The sequence below is a fragment of the Molothrus ater genome, chromosome 1 (genome assembly GCF_012460135.2).
Source record: "Molothrus ater isolate BHLD 08-10-18 breed brown headed cowbird chromosome 1, BPBGC_Mater_1.1, whole genome shotgun sequence".
NCBI classification, from domain to species: domain Eukaryota; kingdom Metazoa; phylum Chordata; class Aves; order Passeriformes; family Icteridae; genus Molothrus; species Molothrus ater.
Genome location: NC_050478.2, coordinates 103,772,195 through 103,793,950, shown reverse-complemented (window position 1 = coordinate 103,793,950; position 21,756 = coordinate 103,772,195). Strand labels below are relative to the sequence as shown.

General features: G+C 36.2%; 1 protein-coding gene across 11 annotated transcripts in view; it reads right to left on the bottom strand.

Moving 5' to 3' along the window:
- The window catches only part of DLGAP1 (DLG associated protein 1), a 396,907-nt gene that overhangs the window by 299,679 nt on the left and 75,472 nt on the right, over positions 1–21,756 (bottom strand). For 7 of the 11 annotated variants that reach the window (XM_054516701.1, XM_036398012.2, XM_036398030.2 and 4 more), the window contains 2 exons: positions 16,063–16,204; positions 12,431–12,554 (listed from right to left, as the gene is read on the bottom strand). The gene's annotated coding sequence lies outside the window, so the exon portion shown is untranslated. Of the gene's footprint in view, positions 1–12,430; positions 12,588–16,062; positions 16,205–21,756 lie in introns of all 11 variants that reach the window. The other 4 variants (XM_036398052.2, XM_036398038.2, XM_036398069.2 and 1 more) reach the window with 2 other exon arrangements.

The window sequence follows — 21,756 nt, the reverse complement described above, 5'->3', positions numbered from 1 at the left end:
GAAACTTGTGCAGTTTAAACGGATGTAGAACATCACTAACCTACAGCAGTGGCACTACTTTTACATCAGAACAGTTTAAAACCTACTGCAAATAAGAAGAGAGTTTGTGACATTTTTAAAACAGTAAATTAATTCCCTTGAGAAAATGTTAAAAATTACTCATTTTGCTATCTTAGATAATGAAAGAATATTCAAGCAGATTACTCTAAGTACATGCTCTTCATCCAAAGTGAATTTTTTTGTTTATCAGTTAAGAGCCACTATGCCGTCTTCACTGTAACCACCTTGGCATTGCAAAGAAATTCCCTCTGTGTTTTCAAAACCCCATAAAAGTAAAGGTGCCTTTGAAAAAGAAAATTCACAGCAGGGTGTGACTGGGTAACAAAGTAGGGGCCTTGTCATGGCAGGAATAAAAGTGCCTGTGGTTCTCTAATACATTTACAAGCTCCATTCCATTATGAAAAATGTCTGCCATTACTAATTTTTTCTCATTATTTGCACAGGATTGGAAATGAGGCACTGTCAATATGAAAGGAATTCACAGAGACACCTTCCTATTATTCTGCTAGCCTATACCACAACACTGTCCATTTTATTTATTACTTTGCTGAGCTGGTCTTTCCAAAATAAGCAAGCTGATAGAACTACCCCCAAGCAGTTGCCAAAATGATGATTAATATTATTACAAACTAATGCTTCTCATAAAACAGAGACATAAAACAGATTTCCTTTGACATGAGCTACAAAAATCCCTCCTTGGCTCAGATGCTAGATGCTGCTTGAAGAACATCACCTAGCTCTGAAGATAAAGTTCATGCACTGATCCTTCCCAGCTGAGGCCACCATGTAGCTATTCTTACCTTCAGATCACCAACAAATGCTGGCAGGGATAATGTCTTTCTAGAAATACCTGCATGCTGCTAAAGCACCCTCAGCACATACTATCCATGACTTCCTTCAAATCCTTTTCCTTCCTTCCCCCAACACCCAGAGTCACACCACCTCCCTACGCCTCCTCTCCTAACTCCTTTAGTTAAAAGTTTGTAGACAAAAAAAAGGCAAAGTTTTATACTGAAAATGAAAGATGCACTACTGTAGTGGTATAGAGTACCACAGACTTCTGATAGGAAGGAAAGGAGCTACATTTCCTCCTCATAGGTTTCCAGATCTTACAGAGATGTAAGTCAAAGACTGAATCTGAAACTAAGATACAATTTTATCTAGCAAAGAGTGACACAGTTATCAAGGAAGAAAATATCCTAGAATATCCTAAAAAATAAGCTATTGCTTACTGGATGATATTCAGGACAGTCAGGTTAAATGAGGCATAAATTGTAATCAAAATTGCAACCACCAAGCTGGAAAGACTGGCAAAGAAAATGAAGACAGGAGAGCTCTTCTGGGGTGACAATAATGCACACTGAATACAGCAGCAGTGAGAAGACTAAAACCTATCTAATGCAGATTATATAATGCTGTACAGTCAATCATAAAAGAAAGCTTTCTTAAAGTTGGCTGCATTAGTGTTCAGGGGCACACTCAGCTGAAGCAGAAGAGTGAGCCCTTCCAACTCACAGGAGTTGGCTCTGTGGAACCTGCAGTGTTACCCACTCCTGGTGGGATGAAGAAAGGAAAGGATGAAGAAAAGAAAGGAAGATGAGTGTTGTGCTTTCACCCTGGCTGGCCACTAAGTACCACACTGCCACTTGCTCACTCCTGTATATCATACCCCCAGGTGGGGAGGAGAGATGGAAGCAAAATTTAAACCTCAGGGGTTAGATAAGAAAAAAAAACAAACAACAAAATATAATATGAATAATAACAACAATAATAGTAATATTAATTTACTAATAATGATACAATTATACTAATATAATATTATACTAATACCAGAAACAGCAATAACAAGAATTGTAATGATAAGAAGAGGGAGAGGGAGTAACTGAACCCAAGGGAAATATGTGATGCATAATACAATTGCTCACCACCTACTGACTAATGTTAATCACATCCCTGAACCACAGCGAGTGGCTTCTGGGCAACTCTCCCCAGTTTTTATACTGGGCACAACATTCTACAGCACGGAATACCCCTTTTGCAGGTTGGGTCACATGTCCTGGCTGTGCTCTCTCCCAGGTTATTGTGCAACTCCTCACTAGCAGAGCATGAGATACTCAAAAGCCCTTGACTAGGTGTCAGCACTACTTAAAAACAGTGTTATTAACATTATTCTCATACTAATTCCAAAACCACAGCACTGCACCAGCTACAAAGGACAAAATGGACTCTGTTGCACCAAAACCAGGACATCTAAGTAACAAACTGGTAGGAGGTGGAAAAGGCATTTGTAAGAATAAATATAGATAGCTTTTATTTTGTTTGAGCTCTCAGCTACACTTGGTATCACTTACCAAGGTATAAAATGTAGAAAAAGTAAACAAACACATTCTCCAAAGCTGCTGTGCAGCTTTATCATCATGTTAAATGAAAAATTCTGTGTCCTAATAAAGCTGATAGCTTTGTAGTAGAATTTTGTTTCAGAATTATGTTTATCAATGAAAAAAAATCAGTGTATTAGACTCAGAATGATAAAGTATCAGATTTTTGTTATACTTACAGCCAAGTATGAATGACACATAACGAGAACAAAAGCTACTGATGAAGCTCATGTTAATATCACACTCAGCACTTAGAAAACATCCACCATGTAGTCAGCTTTCTTCTACTAGGGCCAGAGAATTCAGAAGAGGAAAATCTGTCAAAGTTATTTCATTTTCTTTTGTGAACACCTACTAATTTTTTAAAAACTATAACTTATGCTAAAAAAGGCATCCTGTATTTTTATTTCCTCTTCCCATAAGGCCCAGTTAAAAGCAATAGGATGAAGTATGCAAATGACACACTGCAAGAGAAGATGTCTGTACCACAGGGTGCTGTGGGATTCTGTGATATTCATGTTTCTGCATAATTTAATTTATCCATTAGCAGATAAATAGGAACTGTTAATACTCAGGAGATGTTTGCTCAGGAAGTTTGAGTGGCCTAGGTTGTTCTGGTCCATTAACAGAGCATTGTTCAATTCCTTCTCTTATACAACAGACAGTATCTCCTGGGTACCACCAAGGCCACTCTGTGATGCTCTAGCAGTAAAACTGCCTTGAATTAAATTATCCAATAATTATGGATTATAAATATGGTCAGGGATAAAAAAAATCAGTATAAAGCAAGGGCAATGAAACACCCCCTGTTTCCTCCCCACTGTGCTCCTGGGGATGGAGCGCAACTCTTGGTTATTTGTATGTTGTGCCAAAAGATAATGTACCCACAGGCAGAGTGCAGAGCAGACCTTATGCCCCTCTAAGGTGTCACATGGGATTTGGCTGATTTTTGGTCAATCAGTCACAGAATGACTAAACTGGTTCATATTTGTCATTGTACTGTCCATGCAAGTTTAATGGTTAAGGAAAGGCTGCTCTGGGAGATTCTAATCTCCACAGAGCCTCACATTCTCTTCAGAAAGATGTCAGAAGAGGTCCAGGATCAATGTAAAGGTTTCAATAGCAGAGAAGGATCCAGTTTTGCATAAACATTAAGGCAAGTGTTTTGCACCTTTGATAAACATACATATTTGCTGAGAAAGAAAGAAAGGAGGTTTTGGTCCTCCAGACTTTATATTTCTCAAAGTTCTCCTATAGTCTACATGGGAAAATTTTACAACATGTTACATTGAGACAAAACTTTTTTAGAAACTTCAGCTTCACAGGAAGTTTGTTAGGACTGTGTGACTCAAAAAATACTTATGATTTGGGGCTTTTAACTGCTCTTTGACAGACTCAGTTATACCAGAAATATGAAACTGTTTCTGGCTAATGCTGACAATTACTTTAACACAGAAGTTACCTTCCCTTTAATGACACATTGCCAAATTTCCCATTTCATATGGCTATTTTCCACACTGTTGTTCCTGAAAGTAGAAAAGGAAATCAGTTGTCACTCAGGCCTATCACTTTTTACTGTAATGAACAGTTTGAGTGTATGAAATGCATTCACAGAAGGTTGGGAAAAGATTCTATCTTTTTTAGACATGATAAACAAGGACTTCCCACAATAATTCAGTAGGATTGATTTATGCTGTCATGATCAATCTGGGCGTTTTATACTTTCTCTTTCTTAGGGCGTTTTTTCTTCTGTGAGATTAATTGTTTAGCATTGCTAATTTCTAGTGAATATCACATTAAAATATGCTGAAAGCTAGGAACATGTGTAGAAATATTCTGAGGTTGACCACAGCAGATGCTCAAATGCAATTCAGCTTTCTAGAACTGCAGTTTGACAGAGCAGCAATGGAGCACTCTAATGTACTGAGGAGGAGTTTCCAGCATACACATTATCGAGAGGGATTTGAGGCACCCCAGTAAATCAATATAAATTCCAAAATTCAGCTTCACACTCTTGAGATGGAACTCTAGTGGCATGCAGGAATAAATCTGAAGATGACACCCAAAAATACAGAGGCAGTACAGGTACTCTAGATCCTAATTTTAAGTATGTTCTCTGTATCATGCTATTTATCCTCACTGCTTTTCTACTGCATTACTTGCTCATAAATAAGCTACAGGCAGTGAAGGGGGCTGTAATGGAAACATTCATTGCATAGTCCCTACTTTCTAGGGGATGCCAGGTTGCTTCTAAAATGATCAGCACTGTCTGTGTAAGTCCACTGAAATGAGAGTCAATGTCAAAACAAATCTGCAAATTTTGGTACAAAAATAAAAGAGGCTTCACTTGTGGCAAACCCAGATATGAACTAAGATGCAACAGTCAGAAATATTTTAAAAGGTTTTGTCCTGGAGAAATATGCAACAGATCTTAGGTGATGCTATGTTAAAAAACACAACAAAGTGAACAAATATGACAGAAAAATTATCCAACTTCTTATAACGCAATATGAAAAACAATCTAAGATTATAAAGAGTATATGTTTTCTATACAATTAATTACACAGATTAACCAAACTTCTCAGTGGCTACCAGCAAAATTTTATTGCAAATACTTAATAAAACTAAATTCCTTTTCTGTATTTGTTTCATTTCATATCCTTAAAAGGACTTACAGCTTCCAATCTGAGGACAAGCAGACAAGTGTCATGTGATCAGAGAGAACTTAAGCTCAGTTTTATCAGCCAATACCGACTAAAATAAGCTTATTTCATGTCAACATTTCAATCCACAAGGCCAGAGTTTCACCACCCTTACCTGTTTAAAGAAATACTGCCTCTCTTTTTTAATTACCTCTAGCCACACTTGGAATTGCACAGCTACAGCTAAGACTATAAAAATTTCTAGTGCAAATCACCACATCATAAATTACATGGTTGGATGAAAAGATGCAAGTTTCAGTAGAAAAGAAAATGCTTGTTTCTGACACTTATTCTTTGAACATAAAGGTGGCTGAAGAAAAATCAATCAATAATTAAATATTTTCTAGTATTATAGATTATTTTAGTCCAGTTAAGACTTTTTTCCTCTTCCACAATGTCAATATAGCAAAAAAATCCAAATACATCCTGAAGTAATGAAATGAACCACAGTGGTCTCTTAAGTATTAATTTTTATGGGCTAACCACAGCTAATTGAAGTAATTTACAGTGTATACATTTAACATATTATACTTAAAATTTATTTAAACATGTACTAGTAAGTCAGTAAAAGCACTTTTACTGTAATCAGATAATAAGCAATACTACTGCAGAATCCAGTGGAATAGAAAATAATTTAGTTTAAATTATTAAAATGAGGAATTTTATATATCACATATTTCTTTGGAAATTATGCATGTGCAATGTACACTATACATTTTGTATTTAACTAATTTTTTCATGAGTTACCCACAAATTCATAACATACCATTTGCAACCTTTACCTCACAGACACCAATAACAAGGCAAACTATGCTTTGCATAGTTCGAGGCATCCACAGTCTATTAGTTCATGCCAAAATACTATCTATTGATATGAAAAGCCAGACAAAGCCACTTTTGCTGTTCATATTTCTTCTGAAGAGTAAATCATCTAGTCATCAGAAAAAATGAAAAATACTTTCTATCATCATGCATTACAGAGAGGATGGAGCTATTTATTAGGATTATAATACATATTCATATATGGCATGAAGAACGCCTTTGTTTCTTCATGTGATTTTCATAATTCTGCTGCACTCTCAGCAACCGTTCTCTTTCCTCCCCCAAACTCCCTTCCCACCTTACTGCTGCAAAGCCACACTGAGATGCTGTGAACCAGAAGCAGAGAATCCCAAGAATGACCAAATGGTCAATGACTGCGCTCGGTACCAGGTGCTCGCTCAGAAAAAAAGGCAAGAGAGAAACTGGCCAAACTTTATGGTGCCACAGAATAGTAGAAATGTAGTCATTATCTGCCAACATCAGACAAATTCAGCCTCCAGATAAAAGGCCTATGTTTTGAATAGCAGGGACAAATTTCAAGTACAATCCATAGTTTCTCTAGTCATAATTATGTTAAAAATTCAAGACACTAACTTTTTAAGATTACATGCTCATTGAAACTCAAGACTTCAGCTATTTGCTACATATACTGGTCAATCCTCCAATATTAAGTAATTTTTAAATTGTAAACTGTTCAAACACCTTTTAAGCTTATTTCAAATTTTAAGGATTTTGATAGGTTATATTAAAATATCAGAATTTTTAACTGCATACACTGCAACTGTAAGTGGATTGCAAATTTTTTGCAACCTTGACTCATCTTTTCTGAAATAAATGTAGTGTTTCATAAAACACATAAAATTACTGCATCTAATTAAGTAAATGCCAGAGATAGACCTAGGTCTAAACAGAGGCTTATCAACAAAATTTAGGGGCCTATTGAACCAAGAACAGAACTACTCAGACTGTTCCAATGGCTTGGCCTTTTGTGATCAAAAGGTATTTAATTTGAAAATAATTATTCTTTGAGAGACACATATTTGTATTTCAAAGAAAAGAGGCCATCCGATCACAGGAGTTCCTGTGTGATTAGTGGAAATCAAATGACCAAATTCCAGTTTGCCTTGCAGCCTTCAAGTTTTTTGTACCCCAATGTTATGGTTAGGCACATCCTTCTCCCAGAAACCTTCAGTGCTTCTCAAGAATTTGAACTTTAATGTCAAAGTACAGTCAAGGTTCAAACTAATTTTGCTGCCTAGGAAGAGAGTTTATATAATTAAAACAGCTCTGATGACACATTTGTTAAAAAAAAATAAAGTATCCAGCAGGGGTCAGTCTCAGAAGAGAGGTTGTTGGGAATAAATACGTAAAAGGGGAGAAAAAGTCTCCTAAAGTACTATTGAACATAATACAGACCTGTTAGTCTCCTTTCAATTCCTGTTAGCTCATTAGATTTCCTTCACTTTCAGTTCTGAAACACGTAGATGTATTATGTTTCATTAATATAGGTGATGAGGCAGCTGGGGTGACTTCACTTGAGAACTACAAAAATGGTGCTGAATGCAAGAACAGTAATTGTGTAAAATAAAACTTGAATATTTATGAAGTAACTTTAACAGAGACAATCCAATAGCAACATTAGATTTTTATTATTTTAACTTATTAACTGTAACTGTAAACTGTCTAATTCTTCCTTAGACATGACCTAACACTTTTTCCTGTGATGTTAGTAACTGTAAGAGTTCATCTTAACTTTACTGTGACTATTTTCATAAAACTGAATTCATACTTGAAAGACAGAGCCAGCAGCCTATTCATCGATAAAAATGAAAGTTCCACAAAATTACTTATGTTGGCTTGTTGCAAATGCCAGAACAAGTTCTAAGGTCCAGAAACATGGTGTTCCTACAATTGCAAACTGCTTCTCTGGAAGAACCACCCAAACAAGCTGACCCTGTAGAATGGAAACCTCAATCAGACTTAAATTCCAACAGTTATTATTCTGAGGTGCCTTGGAGAAGTCAATTCCATAGCATATCTGCTCTGTAATGAAACAAGGAATAGAAGATAAGGGAGTAAAGAGCTGTCTGTTGACCACTGCTGTGTTTAATAGGACACACACTGCAGTCACCTGGACTGAATTTCTCTAAGCTCAAGAATAACCCACATCATAGGAAAAACACCTCTACAAATTCCTACTCATGTAAAATTTACTATTAACCCCCCCTTTAGTTTCTTTGGCTTTTTAGCGCTCAACTATTGCACTAAAGCTGCCTAGAAAAGAGATATCCCATTTGCAATGGATATAGTTAATGAAAAGGATAATATTCCATGAGCAAGGTAAAATCACTATATAATTCAACTCAAGCTTCCTAAAGAACATTAGCATATTGTAACTTTCAACAATACAATTTTGTTTGATATTAACCCATTTATTATTGCAATGCCCTGAAATCCCTCGTACCTCTTGCTCACGCATTTCCATGCACATTCTACCCTTTCTTCTTTTAGTGGAGTAGTCTAAATGCTACTTAAAGATTAAAACTACGAATTACTGTAATTTTAACATTCCAATACTTATATTACTTTTTGTAATTTCATTGTCTTATGCACTGATGGCCGATTCAAAGGAAGATTTAATTCCAGAGGTGATCTATCATGTTGCAAATGTAATTTTTTCACATGAAGCAAGAATAAATCTCATCACCTTATAATCCTTCAAGGCCCTCCTAATGACAAAATGATTTACTGACTTGGGTGAACTATTTTTTTTCTAAAAATTTAGAACCATCAGAAATATTTAATGACTCGATTTAAAGTGCTGAAATAGAAGCACACTGAAAAAATATTAAAATGTTGGTATTCTCCCAAGAATTAACACCTGTCAAATCAATAGGTTTTGAAGTGGAAGACATCATGTCCACTTCAATTGCAAATTTCCAAATAAACACTGTAAAAGGAATGAGTTATTTCTGAAGAAGCATGAAAGCACCATGCTCCTTGCGGACTGCAAGATTTGCCAAGGTTTAATTATGGAACCTCCACATTCTTTTCACTTCAAAAGCTAATCATGTATGAGAGGTAACCCCCCTCCTTTGGAAACTACTGGCTATAATTTAGAGTGCTACAAAAGACAATTCTGATATTGATTTAACCATTACAGCACTAAAATAAGGCTTGTATGCTTTTCCATTTCTAATAGTGAAATGCCACACTTTCCACAATATATCATACAAAAAAATAGACATTACACATCTTTAATCTCAACATGGCAGAGCAAATCATACCTAAATGTTGTATCTAAGACCCTTTGCTTGATAAATTTGATTCAACTACAAATAAAATTATTAGTTATTTACAGGCACCAACACTTTTAAATAGGAATTCAAAATATACACTTAAAATACCACTCTTGCTGGGATGAAGTCTTTTCTAGGCAGCATAGTTGTAGCTGACAAGTGTTAGCCTATATGTGAAAGAAAAACCACACAAAAAACAAACTTCAAAAAAACTACTACCCATTTCTCTTTAAACATACCAATTTCTGCATCTCTAAAGATAGGCCATGTTGGACTATAGGATAATGTGTTTGAAAATATCTGAGAAATGTAGCAGCGTTTCTATTGCAGAACATTTCAAACAAACATCAAAATGCATTAGAGAAAAAAAAATTAAGCAGCAGGTAAAAGATGCAGTAGAGGAACAAATCAAAAAGAAATAAAGATTTTATTTCTGTATATATTTATATATATGTATATGTTCACATAAACAGAGCCCCCAGCTGGAACCAATGATTGTGTATAACTAAACACTTTGAAAAATTAGAAATAGTTAAATGGATCATCCCATTTCACTAGACAAGATGAAAATACCAGCAAAGAATTCAATTTTTTATTAAACTATTTATGTGTGAAACATCTTATGCATGCATGCATTCTCCAGAACCACTTTAATGATTTGTATATTTATCTGACTTTATGCTACCGACAACATATTTGATCAGCTCAAAGTTCAATCAGAACAAACTCCACAGCTGGTAGCTTGAAAATAATGGAACAGATAAAAAAGAAAAAAACATGCTTGAGGGCATGGGAGTTGGATATTACACCACTGAGATAAAATACATCTTCTTATAAAGTTTTAGTGATCACCGACATCCTGTTTTTGCACAACATCCTTTACTACAAAAGGGAAAAATCCTAAAACAATAATAATGATGATACTGTAATCAACTGTTCAGTGGTACACTTCTCACAAACTAGCATGAGACATTTTAGAACAGTTAAAGGACTGTTGACAGTGTGAAAAAGTGTGAAAAGAATTTTGGGACATGGCAAATGACTCTAAAAAGCTCATTCTGACATTAACTGATCTGTATTTTCTTGAACATATCACTGAAAATAGTTAAGTTCTTGCAGACAGCCTTTAACATTTTGATGCAACAAAGTTCCTTTGTTAGCTATTTAGTGCCTGTCCTGGTTATACTCCACTAGGATTTTGCTTTTTCTCAGTTGTAGGAAGAGAACAGTAGCATAATAAGCACACTCTAAATTGTCTGTGGCTGTTGAAGCTGTTGAGGCAACACAAGCTACAGCATCCTACCTAATCTCGTGGCATATGTCAGGCTTTTTTAGGAAGGAGGTCACCAGCTCAGTGCTACAGGAGCTCTGGTTATAGATAGGAGCAACCAAAATTCAAACACTCAGAGCTACCTTTCTACTCAAGTATGCAACTGGCTTACACTAAAAAACAAAGATCACTGTTCCTGCATTCCAGAGCCTGCTTAAACACTGTTCTTTGAATTCATACAAAATACATAAAATCTACTGTTGCTTTTATTACAGTGATAAATATGCTTTACTATTTTATTTATTTTCAAAATATTTTTTATTTGAACCCACAATTTTTTATCCAAAACATTATTACTAGACAAGTTCTATATTTATGTATCATTTTGCATACTTTTGCAAAATGATACATAACATGACACATCCTTTATTTTTGCCCACTAGTCAAGGAAGTGAGATTTCCTACATTCCTTTTCACTTTTACCAGCTTATAATAGTGGCAAAGGCAAAAAGTAATTCAGTATCTTTTTGCATAATGAAGCTCTCATTCTATGTGACATAATTTGAAATATGTCATAATTCAAAAATAAGTAATTATTTTTTTACATATTGAAAGCTAGCAATATGTGCCAGGTTATCTGCAATATGTATCTCGTGACTAAAGAAATACAGTATGGCTTTATTTAGGGAGTTAATAAAGCCTATTTAAACGTTTCCTTAAATATATGGTGAAATTTTTGCTCCACTGAGATGAGGAAAGAAGAGAAAAAATGTTCTAGACTGACTCAAAATTTCTTTTTCCTGTGTCTTCCTTATTTTGAGAAAATGCTAAATTTCTACTTGCAAGTCAAACTGCAACATTTTCTCCTGTCTGTGTGTTTGTAATGTCTCATTTATAAGGAGGCTGGATTCAATTTTTACAAAAATATTCTCACCTTTTCACACCAAAAAAGGCATAATATTAAAACTCAAAACTGATTAAAAAAAGATCCCACAAACTATCCTAAGTCCTTCTGCTATTTTTTGTTGTTGTTTTTTTGGTTTTTTTCTGTGCCCTCACAATTTTTTAATGCTGGTTGTAACAAAATTATTTCACAAACCATTTTAATTCCCAACCCTTTGTTGTACCACATCAGGGTTAGTTCAATTAATTCTGGGGCCACTTGTTCCTACCAGAAAATGGAAATTACTATCCTTGCACCTTCAGTTAAGGGAAATAATTTTCCTGTCTTTGTCTAATTGGGCTTGAACAGATAAGCTGTTGGCTTCACTTCTTGAAATAATGTATCTTGAGATAATAGGAAAATTCAGGTAGGAATGGACATCAGGCAGTTTCTAGTTCAAGCTCCTGCTCCAAACAGGCTCAGCTGTGAGGCCAGGCTTGGGTGCTTGGGGCTTTGTCCAGCTGGGTCTTGAACACTCCAGAGAACAGAGCCAGCACAGGATCTCTAAGCTACCCAATGCAGCACCTGCTTGTCCTCAGAGGGAAAATGCTCCTCCTTCTCGCCATTCTAAACCTCTTGTTTCAACTCATGGTCATTAAGCTGAGTTCCTGCCTCTGCACCTCAATTTGCCAGAACATTTTGCACTGGCAGTGGTTTGGAGCCAGATTTTCATGGGTCCTCTCTTGAAAAGTTCCCTTAGGTACGGTATAGTATAGTCATGTCAGATTCCTATAAAGGACCACAGCAAACCAGACAAAACCTGGATGACTTTCCTCAATCTCATTAGTTCTCTGCATGATTCTCACGTCAGTGAGGCTGTTTGCAGGAAATCCAATAAAGGCACAGTTACATATAATGGAGTTCATTTTCAGATCTGTTGTCTACATGCAAGAAAGATATTTAAGTTTGCTGTTACTTAGATAGCTAAGGCTCAGATCAGTTGGCCTCAGAAATACCTTGGAACATTCCTTCCTGGGTCCAGCAAGCCCATTAGGAGGCTGCAGGTCTCCTACAGGTCCCGTGGCATATTTATCTATTCCACATGGATGTCTCAAGCACACCGCCACATTTTGAATGATCCTAGAGGAATACAAAGGTGCCAGTGATTTGAACCTGTAGGAGATGGATATTTGAATCATTCTTTTGGCCTGACTACCATGAAAACATGTAGTACATTGATTATCTGAGAATCTAGACACCTAGCAAGCATTTAGACACCAACATAGGCTTGCACTAAAGTGTTCTCATTACAAACTAAAACCCAGCCACAGCCTAAGATCATGAAAGATGACAGACAGCAGACAATTACAGCTCATTAAATGAAATGCCAGTGCTCAGTGGTATGGGTGAGAACCATGAAATGGTATCACCATATATTGGGAAGCAGCTTCTTCACATTTTGTCTCAGGCTTTCAATAATATACACATTAACGGCAGAAGTTCCACATGAGAGAGTAACAAAATTTTTCAACTCTTTCCTTTTTTCTGACCACTTCATCTAGGAAATTAAAAAGCAACAACAAATGAAGGCCAAACATGGTCTGTGAGGTAGAAGAGATGAGAGGTAGGAGTCAAATCCTACAATCCTATCTCTAATTCCTTCTTTCTGTGACTCTAACAGTGCGGTGTTGCTCAGTAAAATGTCAAAAATAACATACAAAACTACCATGTACCTTTTGAGAAACAGAAGATAAACTGAGTTCTCAAATATTCAGGGTTTCCAGACTTTGTGGAAAACTAAAAGGGCCTTCTAGACTTCTTCTCTTGAGAGTAGCAGAGATTTTCATCTGTTGTAGCTTTGAAATATAGTGGCAGCCCTTGACCTTAAAAAAATCTCTAAATAAATTCAATAACTTCTATTAAGGTTTCTCTTGTTTTTTCCAATAAAATTTCCATGTGGATTGAAAACGTAAATTAATAATACTGAAATCTACCCTGCAGATGTGGAAGAAGTATGAACAAAAAATGAAAATTCCAGGATTTTAAGTAAATATGATAATATTGTTAAAAGCAGAAAATATTCCTGAGACACAGGCTGTTTATTATGATTTTAATTTTCTTTCATTTTCAACATTTTCTTATTGTTGGGTTTATTTTCTAGGTTTTTTTGTTTTGATTTTTTTTTTGTTTTTGTTTTTGTTTTGTTTGTTTTCTAGCTTTTGATTGGTACTTCCCCTAATGTTTTTCTCAACTTAGTCTGTTTTTCTCAGCAGGATAATATATCCCAGACAAATGCCTAATTCTGCCCTACACAGAAGGGCAGAAAAGAACCTTATGGCTTCTTTTCAGATCAAATGATGCAAAACACAAACACCCCAACTGCACAGAGGTGCAAGCTGAGGTTGAAGGATTGCTTTGATACTACTATAGGTACAACATTGTGAAAGTATTCACATAATGCTTTGATTAAATTCCTTTAAAAGAATGTCCATGACTTATTCAACTGATTAAAAGTTCAATGATTCAGTTGAACAATATTGCAAAATGGTTTGAATAAACTACTTTATGAGAGAATCCAAACTACCTCTGGCTTCAAGTATTCTGGAGCCATCTGCATGGATTCCTAGATTATCCTAAATATTGCTCCGTGAAAAATTTTGTTGTGTTCATTTGTTCTATATCTAGGCCAATACAATTAATGAAAGGTAATACTCCATTGTCTTTCTGATAATTGTGGGGTCTGACAAATCTACAAGTTAGCTATTGCTGGAGAAGAATCCCATCACCTTCCTATGAAGAACACACTTTTTCCTAAAGTAAATTTTTACCTAAAGCATAAATTAATATTAATTGTGTAGTGAGCACCATGAGAAATACTGTGGGATCCCTTATTAGAGGAAGGTTTAATTTAATAAATAAATAAAACCCTTTTTCTTTTTGATATTTTGCAAAATACTTGTTTATGGCAAACTGTCACTTGTATTCAGATTTAGAATGTAGAAACTACTGTGATGGTTCCTTGAAAATGCTTAAAATAGATAAGATGGATTGACTGATTGCATATTCCTTTGAATTATTGTGAAAGTACCAGATCTATCTAAATCATGCCATGAAAAAAGTGGAGTTAGAAGTTATGTAACTTCAAGTTGCTATAAATTGCTTCTTGTTGAAAGCTATATAAAACATTTTCAAATCTGTCATGTTCCACCTCTTCTGCTTAAAAAAATAAATCCAAGTGAAAATGTCCAAGAAAAGTATGAATCAGGCTTATGTTGTTAAGTTGGAGCAAAAGCTTGACACCATCAAGACTGGATACTCTTTAGCTATTAAATCAAGAATCTGGTCCATTTTATGTCCAGAATGTGTTTTTTACAGTAAGAAACTGTATTTTATTAGGTTAGCTAAACCAGTGTAGCTAAATAAGCAACAAAACCAGATGAGAACCTACTTCTCTTCTCACAAACACACCATTGCCATTTTTCATTTAATCCAACTTTGATTCTTGAACACAGATTTTATCTACCTTCTTTTGCTGCTGACATTCCCACGTGCCCTCAGAACAAGTTATCTCACAAAGCAGCCAGGAAAATGCATTTTCTACTTCTCCTCCCACAGCAGCATGCAAGATAACTGTGCAGCAACAGCATCCCAGAGAAAATGCTCTACAAGGTCTGATCTGACCTCCAGACTTTGCCAGAAAACAGTCTCACATCATGGACCAGTCTGACCTCCAACAAAGCAGGAGGAATGCAGTACAAAGAGAGCATGGAGGAGCCAGAAACTGCTTTATTTGTAGCACTGAACAGAAGAAATGAGCACAGCAGATGGCAGAAGATAATACAGAACTTCAAGCTGTGGGGCAGCACCCAGACGCTGCTTTTGCTAGTCCTGAGAGTAACCATCATTGCCAGTAGGAAGGAACTGCAAAACCCTTGACAGTGAGATCAGTGTAAAGCAAGGGCTTTGACATTCTCAAATTCAATTTTCTAGCCTAAAATATGTATTGAATTTGAGAAAGCAATTGCTTTTCCCTCATTTGGCTATTTTATATATATGTTTATGTATATACACACACATATGAGTTTTAAACTGGCAGTGAAACTTTAAATCTTTTCACTGGGACCAGAGACTGAAATTACTTCAAGTGAGGCTTTGAAAGAGGGCATCCAGAAAAGGTACAAAGGTACTCTTCATTTTCTTCACCCCTCTGCAAATAAAAACTTGCTTACTAGCAGTTCTGCCTTCCCCAATTAAACAGAGTGGCTGGCAAAACAAAATTACAAGGGGTCATGGCAGAATTAGAGTTGATATGTTGAAAGTGTGTATCACTCAGCACTGAGTACCACTTCATGATTATACCCTACTTTGTACTCTAAAAAACAACAGCCTCATACAGCAACAAACACAATTATAAGACAGATACCATTTATCCCAGGAAACCTATCTGCTACTTCAAAAAAATACTAGAAAGGAAAAACAACCCCTTGTGGTGAAATTAGCTGAAATTAGCTCTGATGATGATGATGTGTTCTTTAAATTGGGAAAGAAAAAAGGATGTTTTTGTTCAGCATGACTTATTTTTAGACTGGCAAAGACACAATGGTAAACAGTACTAGAGCTCTGTGAGCACCTTCTGAGGTTAAATTACCTTTCATGCCATTTGCACAGAAGACTGTTCTCAAGCAGCTTGAGCAGATGGTCGAGACACCATTGTCCGTTTACTTGTATCCACAAAGATAAACGATTGCTCTCTGAAATCCTGAACAATATGGCCCTTGTGATGCTTTAGGCTGCCAAGGAGAAAAAAAAACCAAACAAACATAAATATAAATTTTGCTGAGGAGAACAAAAGAGTTTTGATTGATGAAATTTCATTTTGAACAACAAGTACATATGGAATAATATAATTTTTTAGATGATAAAAGATATCTAAAATCATCACGTTCAAATGTTAACCTAACAATGCTGAGTACACCACCAAATCATGCCCCCAAGTTGCCAGATGTTTTTAAAGTACCTCCAGGGATGGTTACTTCACAGCTTCCCTGGACAGGCTGTTCCAGTATTTGACAAACCTTTCCAACAAGATACTTTTCCTAAAGCCAATCTAAGCCTTCCTTTGCCCTACTTGGGGCCATTTCCTCTGGTCCCATTGTTTGTTATATGGGAGAAGAGACTGACCTCCATCTTTCTACAACTTCTTGTCAGGTACTCGTACAAAGAGAGAGGGTCCTCTCTGAGCATCCCTTTCCACAGACTAAACACTCCCAGATCCCCCAGCTGCCTCTCACAGGAATTGTGCTCCAGACCCTTCACCAGCTCTGTTGCCCTTCTCTGGACACACTCCAGCCCCTCAATATCTTTCAAAACTGAACACAGCACTCAAGTGCAGCCTCACCAGGGCTGAGTGCAGGGGCACAATCCCTGCCCTCCTCCTGCTGGCCACACTATTGCTGATCCAGTCCAGGATGTCATTGGCCTTTTTGGCCACCTGGGCACTCACTGGCTCATGTTTGGCTTCTGTCATCCAACACTGCCACGTCCTTTTCCACTGGGCAGCTTTCCAACCACTCTTCCCAAGGCTGTAGCACTGCATGGGGTTGTTGTGACTCAAGTGCAGGACCCGGCCCTTGGCCTTGTTGAGCCTCGTACTACTGGCCTTAGCCCAAAATATCAGTAATCTGGGACAGTTCCACTAAATGAACACAATGTGTTCCTGAATACTTAGCAAAGTAGGAGATGCAGGAAAAAACAAATCATACACAGTAACTCTGACTGAAATAAGAATCTACCATGTCTGCGCAACGGCTTCTACTGCACATAACATTTCTGAAGCACACTGTCAAGTTACAACTCGTTCTGCCTATTGTGCCAGTGAGGTAACCAGAGATATCCAGAACCATGCCAGAGCAGAAAACTGCCTCGGCACAGTGATCCACCCAAGTATTGGCTGAGAAGGTGATTTCACTTGTTTTAAGAACTTTTCAAACTTCTTTGAGGGAAGCCCTGGTTATTAAACATATGCAATGTGAGCATTTTGCCAACAAGTAATTTGCTAAAAAGACACTTTTATTATTAGAATAATTTACTACTAAGAGAGATGAGTTTAAAGGATTGGAGACAGCATGTACAACTATGAAGAAAATTCTAAAATCTTAGAAACAGTCTTTAGGATTTAGGAGTGAAGTGAGCAGATACTGTCTGCTCACTTCACTTTGGACTTGCAACTAATAATTGCATAACCTGTCATTCTTAAAAGCTCACAAAAGAAAAGAAATGTTGCTGAATATGGAAAGAATCACATGGAATCAGTGAAGGGGCCTAGACATGGCCTTCAATACACACAGCAAAACAAGACAGAATTGGGTTTAGAAAATAACAGAGAAATTAGATAACTATGAATCACCAGCCACTCAACATCCTGAAGACAGCAGGTATTGCAAAGCATTTAATTAACTAAAGTTTCATATAAAGATGCATAGCTGTTTCCGAAATAACTGCTTATTTAAATAATGACACAACAAATAAAATTCATACTCTCTAATACCACACACTCCACAGCAAAAGCCAGTAAACAGTGGATATATTTATTTCTCATTTCAGTCATCAAATGACCTCTTTTAATCTCTTTTTGCTGTGATGCTGTCATATTCAGCATGCCTTACAATAAATGTACCATTTAGACAATTTAGATTCTTGGCAGATTTTTAGGAATTGTTAACACTTATTGGAGTAAGGAAAAAAAGGAAAAGACAGGCTGAGATAAATGTCAAATAGTGGCATCCACCAACACAAAGTAATATGTTCTGATACTGAGGATTAATTATAGCTCAAAGAAGAAGAAATAATTAGGAAATAATAGAAACATGAAGAAGAACTTAATAAAAATTAGGTTAAAAAGTTAGGAAAAGAGAAAAGTTTGGTTTTACATAGGAATAAAAGAGAAATCACAAATGGGAAGAACTTTCCTCTCTGCTTTTGAAAAGGAAGGACACCCCAAAGTGTGTTTGTTCTAAATATCAGTATCCTATGCTAATGTCATTTCCATTAAAAAAAAACAAAAGTTAAGGCCTTTCTTCCCCTGAGGGAGCACTCTCTATGCTTTACTTCCACCATTTTTTTCCAAAAATTAAAGGGAAGGCCACTGTACTTCAGCTGTTTGCCTGTCCTTAACATCCCCAGATACATTTGCCTATTTGCAAATAATGAAAGTAATGACTACGCTCATGAAAATATAATAATAGGATCACGTAGGTTGGAAAAGACATTTAAGATCCTTGAGTCCAAGCATAAATCTAGCACTGTCCACCACTAAACCATGTCCTCCAGTATCACATCCGTTTAATGTGAACTCCCTATCTCAGAGAATAAGCTGGAAATACAACCATCCATCTCCCAGTAAGCCAACAGTACATCTTGAAAAATCAAAATCAGGGGACTCCAATGAGAAGTATCTCCATTATTAAAAACTGAACATTACTTTTTCCTCATAAAATAACTGATAAGTTGTAAAAATAGTACAATATATCTATATGAAAAGTATCAGGTAATCTGTGAGGAATATGAGAAAGATATCCCTAACCTCAAAAATAACATATTTTCTCTGAAAAAAACCCACAGTAGATTTTTTTTTTTTGCTGTCCAGTTAAAAAAAGTAAAAGAAAAGAAAAAAAGACCATTTAATAATACAAAGGTAGCTGCATTATCATCAGATATCCTGTTTGAATGATACCAGTTAAAAAGAATGCAACATTTTATAAGAAATAAGGCAAACCAACATTATTTACAAATGTGCTATTTGAAATGCATTTTACATAACTTCTGAGTGAATTGAGGCACCCATAAATATTTCAGCTCTGTTCAAATCTCTCCAGACACGAAATTTCCCAAAAACACATCAACAAAATGAATTTGAAACCACTGTGAATAAGAATTCAACAAAACAAATGAAATTTCACATTGCTTTGTTGCTCTTACCTTGAGCTAACAAGTGCTGTGAATGGTAGATGGGTAAAAGCAATACACTCAGAGAAAAGCAAGTGCACACATGTATAGATGGATTTTCAAGAAAGCCAGGATGAAAACCCTGGTGCAGAAAGTTTTATGGTTAAAACAAATGGGATTTTTTTTTCCTTTTTCAGTAAAGCAGTAACAATTTCCTCCACATAAATCATCTTCTAGGTCGTCCTGTGAGCTAGGCCACAATTAATGTACAATAACAATTTTTCAGCTGCTGCAAAAACTGAGACACAGATTTCGACTGTCTTTCCCTTTACACCACTGGGCACATACATCTTCTGATTACCAAAGATACTTTCCTTTCTGCAGGTGTAGAAGTGCAAGAGGCCCCAGTGGGAAAGTCAGGAAGGTGCTCCCATCTCTCTATTATGCAGTAAGATAAGCTGATCATTATTTATGGAGAGGGAATATGCTGCATATGCTCAGAAACAAGACTCAGTAAAAACATGGACATGAAAACAACTTCAGTATTAACAGTTGTACAGCAGCTGATTCCAATAGGAATTTCTCAGTAGTTAACTCCTTTCATACTGCACCTCATTTGTGGGTCAATACAAATGTAGCAGAAGAATTTAGTGAGATAACTGAAATTTCATGTATGTTCCAAGGAGCTGAGGATACAGCACATATTATTCCATGATCACAAAAGGAAGATAACACAAAATGGAAAAGCTGTGTTTAGTCTCAGTAGCATAAGTGACTGGTGTGAAATACATTTCTAATAGACAGCTAGTGTAAATGAGGTGTGTTAGAGGTAAAAGAGTTTAGGCGAAAAATGCAAATCAGAAAAGCAGGTGAATGTCAGGTAAATGACAATTGGTGCTGAAATTAGTAAAACTTGCCTGTTAAATCTTGCAGAAAATGGTTTATAAAATTTTCAGCTAAGATGTATCCACAGTTTTACAAACATATGCACTGAGAAGGAAAGACTACTTGAAACTGCATTATTGCAGAACTGTACTTATTTCTTAATTCTGAAGTCTTTCTTTCATTAAATGTAGTGCTACAAGATGTCAATCTCCACTATAACATCAGAGGAAGAACAGATATCCACAGTCAGTGGGAGACAAAATGCGCTCCATTATAACGTGGACTGATCACAGAACATTCCTTTAAGATCAAATAAAAACCTCTCCCTGAGCAACCAGTGTCAGGGTTGTTAATAAAATAGTGGCTTCTAACTTGCTGAAACTAGTACACCAAGAGTAGAGACTGTTTGACACAGGATTTTATAGTGGTAAATGAAACAGGAGCTTTCAAGTATAACATACATTACTAAGGATGGAAAAATTTCTGACTTTAAATAAAAATGAATACTATGACATATTTGGAACAATTTTGCATGCATGTCTTTCAGATACTTGGCAGAAATCATGCCCATTTATGCAAGGTTAGAATTTCATTACCCAAGTTCCATCACCTAAGGAAACAGAAAGAGGAAACTAATATCCAAGCCCAAACAAATTCTAGTCAACTACATAAAGACTCTGAAGTGAATAAAATTTTGTGATATTGACTAAGAAAGTATAAAATGCTTGATTACCTACTATTTCCTACATCGTGCAGACACATATACTTTGTGCAGAATGGGTGCTAAAAGAGCTACCAAATCAAAATGACTATGCTTCACAACACTTTTTACAGGTATAAAAACATAAAGAAAGTAAAAAGAAATTCCTAAGATATCAGTAAATGGTGAAAACACATGCCTTTCAAGATGTACCAGAAATGCAATTCAGTGTAAATTGCAATTTTATGAACTGGGATAAGTACAAATGAGTTTCAGGATGAATTTTCTAAATGTACACCTCTGAATGCTTTAATTGCACTGCCAAGATCTCTACACTTCCAAGAATTCAGTTCAGAATTTCTGTAATTTGTGCTTGCCCCTATTGTGTTGTAACTTTCATCAGAATAAAGATCTGTTTTCAGTACACCCACCATCCTTCCATTCTGGGAAGCAAAGTCTTCATTAAACTTACAGACCCACTGATGATAGACTCCACTGGATACAGGCCTTACTAACTCAGTTAATATTCTGGACACCTGATAATTTTTACAGAGGTAAACCATGACTTGCTGGACTTGAAAAAACTTCAGTACTGCTAACCTGGAGGTGCCTAAAGCCTAAGCAGTAACACTTTACTTCATCTGCAGGCAGGAGACAGTATGAAAACAAGATTTAGTTGGGAAAAGGCAAAGCAACTCTCTTCTACTTGGTCTGTTTGCAGACCAAGTGACAGTAACCACCTCTTTGACCATCAAAATGGCCAAACCCTGAAGTGAGATATTCTGAGAGATTGTGCAACCTGCACATTTGGAG